Source organism: Phodopus roborovskii, unplaced genomic scaffold (assembly GCF_943737965.1).
Source record: "Phodopus roborovskii unplaced genomic scaffold, PHOROB, whole genome shotgun sequence".
In the NCBI taxonomy this organism is placed as follows: Eukaryota; Metazoa; Chordata; class Mammalia; order Rodentia; family Cricetidae; genus Phodopus; species Phodopus roborovskii.
In genome coordinates, this window is record NW_026125059.1 from 297377 (window position 1) to 303376 (window position 6000).

At 44.3% G+C, this 6000-nt stretch overlaps 1 protein-coding gene across 1 annotated transcript in view; it reads right to left on the minus strand.

Annotated features, from left to right (window-relative positions):
* Positions 1-5622, minus strand: part of Myt1 (myelin transcription factor 1) — a 57135-nt gene extending 51513 nt beyond the window's left edge. Inside the window, exon 1 of the mRNA XM_051184049.1 lies at positions 5584-5622. The gene's annotated coding sequence lies outside the window, so the exon portion shown is untranslated. The remainder of the gene's footprint in view (positions 1-5583) is intronic.
* Positions 5623-6000: the final 378 nt, after the last annotated feature.

A 6000-nucleotide genomic window follows, 5' to 3' on the forward strand; every position in this document is an offset into this window, starting at 1 on the left:
GGAAATGTGTTAAAGAAGAAGCTAGGAGGAAGAAACAAGCACAATCATCTTGTTCAGAGGCACTTCAGGGATCATTCCTGATTAATACCTTGATCAGGCCAGGCCATGGGCTGTGGACACCAAGTAAAATGTCTGCACTTTCCCTTGAAGAATTGGTTAGGTTAGGAAAGCAGGTGGGTAGATGGCCAGGCTGATAGCTGACCTCACTGAGTCATGACCAGAAACACCTTTTCAAACCAAGCAAAAGTGGACTTGTGTGGACTCTGAGGCCCTGTTCTTCTCTGCAGGACAGAGAGGTCTGTTGAGTTCAGAACTCTACGTGCTAGTCTGGGAATTCCTCAGAGGATATCCTGGCTCTAAGACCAATTAGGCAGCTATATCTAGACTGGCATTCTTGCCCATGAATACTAAAAACTCTCCTGGTCAAGCAGTCTAGCTCAGAAAAGAGCAGGCTTTATCTATCTCTTCCTTGCCTTGAAGACCTAGAAGGTGACAGTTTTAAAAATAACCCCATTTTCTTCCTTCCATCCCAGTTCCTCTAATTTTTAAGATTTCTATTCAAATTCAAATTTGGCTAAAGAAATGCAAGCCCAGGCAACTACATCCTGCCCACAGCCTTACCATCTCACCCTAAGGTAACATCTCTACTCAGCAACAGCCCACTGCAAAATTTTAGGCTTAGTGTTATGGAAAGTGGCTACTAATTTTCTAAACCGGATACACAGTGCTCAGTACAGATGCCAGCAGCAAGTTTTGGAGAAAACACAAATATGCCAAACCTTCCATAAGCCTTGTCTCTTGAGTAACTGGCAGGCAAAGAGGATGTCCAGCATGGGGTTAACAATGAGTCTACGAGGTCCCCAAATCATAGCCCTCAGCACTGACAGCTCCTAAAACCTTCAGGGGTTCTATTGGAAAAGTTGAGTTCTAATTCTTGATCAACACCAATTTGGGTTGATACCCATTCTACACAGTTCTAAATACCACCAGGTTGGGGCCAGGCACACAAGCTACCTGACAGCAACTCAGACCACATAGTACCCACATTCCTCCTACTCACACCTGGGTCATACCACATGATTCCCACCTTGCCCAGCCATCTTGCACAATGACCCTAGGTAGTCTCTGCATATTCACACCAACCCTCCAAAAACCTGTTTACTTGCACTCTCCTGGAACAGGCAATGTTCCCAGGCCAGTCCCAAATGGACCCACCTCTTCCTGGATACATCTATACAAACCCCAAACCCAGCTCATCATTGCCTGTACACAAAATCATATTCTTGAAGATAAGGCAAGCTACTGGCCAGAGGCTTTCAGAAGATCAGGGTGCCATAAGACCCCAACACTGTATCTGACAAACTCCTCTTTCTAAAGGTGGCCTTAATATAGACCAAGCAGATGTTCTGGCTGAGCAGATTAAAATGTCTTCTGAGCCAGGCATGGTAATGCATGCCTTTAATCCCAGCACTCAGGAAGCAGAGGTAGACAGATTTCTGTGAGTTCAAGGTGTTTACATGGGGATTTCTAGAACAGCTAAGGCTACATAGAGAGACCATGTCTCACAAAACCAAAAATAAGGAGCTGGAGAGATGGTTCAGCAGTTAAGAGCACTAGCTACTCTTCCAGAAGACTGGGATTCAATTCCCTTCATCCATATGGCAGCTCACAACTATCTGTAGCTCCAGGACTAGAGGATCTGATGCCCTCTTCTGGACTCTACAGACTAGACATGCATTGGAACATAGACATCCAAGTAAGCAAAACATCCATCCATACACATAAAACATTTTTTTAAAAAAATAGTAAAACAAAATGTCTTCTGAGTTATATTCATTTATTTCTTATTAAAATAGCATTGAATTTTTTTAATGAAAAAAGATGAAGCAATATATGAAGTTGTTCTTCTTACAAGAAATGCACTTCCACTCCTAAAGGCATTAACTAAGAGGAAAGGTAAGGTAAAACTGCTTTGGGTGGGTTCTAAGAACACTAGCTTGGTAGAGGCCTGAAATCAAACATTTTAATTCAAGTGAAAATGCCTCTCACACAGTTTTGTTTGAGTTTTTAAGTGGTATTTGGGGAAATTTAGCATCTGAGGAGAAGAAAAATATGCAAGAACCTAAAGTAACTATCACAGCACCTTCTACCTGGAACTCTGGAACCTGTTCTCAGCGGAGCAGCAGTCTGTGGAGTCTTAAGAAAGCAGAAAGTCTGGGACATAGCAACAGCAACTACACTCTTTCTTTCAGAGAAAATCAGCATTTTCCTTCTCTTTTTTGAAACAGTGTCTCATGTATCTTATACTCAAATTTACTACAAAGTCAAGGATGGCCATGGACTTCTGATCTTACTGTGTCGAATTCTCAAGTGCTGGGGTTACAAGTGTATACAACCATACCCAGTTATGCAATGCTGAGGATCAAACTTGGGCCTTCATACATGCTAGGCATTCTGATAATTGAGCTGCACACCTAGCCCTTCAGTCTCCTACCTCCCCACCCCCTAAGCTGGGCACCAAACCCAAAACATTGTGCTTGCTAGGCAAGTGCTCTTCCACTGAGCTAAATCTTTCCCTTAAAAATCTCCTGTTGTCTCCTCAAAAAAGTGTTTTTCCTATAAGCTCAGACCACAAAATTCCAGTTAAAACTTTTTTTGTTTGTTTGTTTGTTTGTTTTTTGAGACAGCATTCTCTGTGTTGCTTTGGAGCCTGTCCTGGCACTCACTCTGTAGATCGGCTGGACTCAAACTCACAGAGATCTGCCTGCCTCTGCCTCCTAACTGCTGGGATTAAAGATGTTTGCCATCACCGTCCAGATACCAATGAATCTTTGATTACTTGTGAATAAGTTCAATGAAAAGCAGAAAGACAGTTCTAAGATAAGGATTCTAGCAATAGAGGGAAGAAAGAAGGATCTGCTCAGGGTTCCACAGAGAAAAGCTAACAAACAATGGCTCTGCACTGGTTTTCTAGGGTTAGGATAGCAGAGTACAAGATACCTGAGTAATATACCAGTGCCCAGAGTACCCAGTACTACCAGAAGCAGCCTCCTATACCACTCTCAACTCCTTATCTCATGCCACTCTGGGTCCAGTGATGACCAAAGCGTTCTGGGTGCTTTTGAACCTACCTCTACCTCCAGCCCTGGAAGTAGAGTTGCTCTATACTAAGCAACCTATTTTTTTCCAAAGCAGAGGTGCCCTTCACATGAGTTTATCCAGGAAGGGCTCACTCCCTAACAATCTGCTTGCTTCTACTGAGCAGCTATTAGAGGACTAATAGCTTCCTGGCACTTTGTCAGTCTGGAGGCACCTTGCCTATTGTGTTCACCCAGGGCTGGGCCATACAAACCAGCATTCCAAGCAGTCCAGCTATTGCTGGGTCAGGCCATGCCAGATGCAGCCTGCTGAGTTCTGAGCCAGTGTTTCAACATTGCTGACACTGGCCTCCTCTACCCCATGCCACATGCTCACATACAACATCACCTTTCTATCATCTGCACATTTGATAACCAGGACTAAAGGAGGGTCGGGGTTCCAAATAGAGGCAGTGAGAGGTCCAGGCAGCACCAGGTCAACCCTGCAACTATCATGGTGCAAGTCAGTCAACCACAACAGCCAAGCTTGTACTTCCATGCCAGCACACCCTGACAGTTCTTCCTGACATCCCTGAACACACACAAGTGTTCAAGCAAACACAACACCATCACAGAGAAACTTTGCAGTTCCAAAAGTGGGGAAGGTCTTGGAGCAGGCTTTCATCATGCAGCCCTTGAGAGTTTAAGACAATAGCACAATATCTGGGGTTACCCCAAGGCCTATAGGCAATACCCTCAGTTGTTCTTCAGACAGAAGCAGTCCCCTGTCCTGGAGGAACTCCTAGGACTATATCTCTATACTCCAAAGAACATGGAAAGCACATTGATCCAGGATGAAAAGGCTTACATATTCTTGAATTCTTGAAGGCTATTACTGCTCAGCCTTATGGATCAACAAATCCCTTGACGTTCAGCACCACCACAATGCCTGTAAATCAGGTATCTTTCTTTTTGACAAAAGAGTCCATGAAGCTGCTTTTTTTTTTTTTTTTTAACCTGCCATCTTCTGCACAAGGAACACAACTTGGGAAGTGGTAGGGTCATGCCTCAACTGACAGCACCGTCCCACTGGGTGACTAAGACTTGTAATCCTTGCTTTGCACTCTTTTGTTTATTGTTAGTTAACACAGTCATATGAACTAAGGTGATAATCACACCCAAAGGCCAATAGGAAGGAGTCCTAGTGATAAGGAGCCTGGGGCCAGAGGGGAGCCCTCCATAGTTTGCCAGGTAAGGGCCCAACGCCCTATTCTGTTGGTCCCTCAGAGGAACTAGCACATCCCGTTAGTGCCAAGTAGATGCTCCCCTCCCCAGCTGGCCTCAACACCTTCCTGTTTTTGTTCACTTGGCCACTAGCCTCAGAGATATCCTCAAGACTAAGCTTTTTTTTTTTTTTTTTAAGACATTGGGATAAAATTTATCCTTCCCCTCTCTCAAAAGAACAATTAAAATAGTCACAATCATTATTGTTTGTTATATTATTATTATTCTTTGAAGCTACACAGTCTGATGCCTCAAGACGAAACACATGTAATCCTCAAGCCACTTCTCAAAAGGTTTATTTCAGAAATTAAGCAACCAACTTTACCAGACAATGATGTCCACTGATTGAAAGGCGATGTTGAGACAAGAAAGCTTCTGTGACTCAAAGAAGCCAGCAATAAACAGCCACAGCACTGACATACAAACTTCCCTATACTTGTTATTTTCCAGATTCATAAACAATATAAATCTCATGAACAGAGCCAAGTCCATGCTTCCAGAGCACACTTGTGTATAATGCCATCACTGTGTTCAAAGACCAAACTGACTTCCTATTTTTAAATATGAAAATCCAGTTCCACTGGCACCACAAACAAACATACACCCCAAACAAGCAAACACACACAAGGAGGAACTGAAGAAAGTAACACTAAATGCTACCCATGGATCCCACGGACTCATGTACCCTGGGTATTGCTCCTGAAGTTTGGAAGTATGTGACAGGAAGACAAAATGTTCCCTGGATCGTCTCTTCTGGGTACCTGGGATGTGTGTCCCACAAGAAACAGCCGAGCTCCAAGTCCCTGCTTCAGATAGATCTGCTTATAGGGTCAGCATCCTTCCTGGACAGAGCTTCTGGGTCCCATGGCCCAGGCACATCTGTGTTCCTTTTCCATAAATACAGATAAAGTTTCTTGTCTTGATCCACAGCGTCCTCCTCCCCTAATGTCTTCTTTTCTGTCTGACATACAACATATCCATGAGAATCTCAGAAATGCAGGGAGGACAGAGAAAGAGGAGGAACACAGAGCCCAGGCAGACCGGGAGAAGAAAGCCCTGTCCTTCAGAACAGTTTAAAAAGACATCCCCCAACCTGCTTTTTCTGCAAAGAGAGCCTTCTTAGAAATCCTCTCTGTTCTAGCCCTCCCCGTCTCTGTCCAAGGGGAAAAGCTAAGCCCTGAGTATCTGCCTTTGTCAGCGAAAGAACATAACATTGACTTACCTTTCCCCACAGCTATTGTCTGTCCTCTTTCAAAATGACATCACGGAAAGCAATCATGAAATTTACATGGGGGGTGTGGGGGGAGGACGGGGGAGGGGAAGGCAGCTGCCTCCCTCACCGCAGTCACGTGTGGGGAAGCCTGTGTGTGGGTTTCAATTAAATATCTTCTCCCCTCAGTGTGCGAACTCCTAAGCCAGCTAAAGGCGATGTCTCATTTACTTAATGACCGCTCTCATTAGCAGCGGTGGCACGGGCTGGCGGAGGAGGCTCCTTTGTAAATACGCTACCCATGAACCCTTGGGGCTCCAATATATCTGTTTACTCTCTGAGGTGAAATAAATTTACAGTATAACATCAGAAAGATGGATCTGCCAAATTGAAGGTGAGAGGTGCTCCAAATCAGTAGATTTCCTGTAC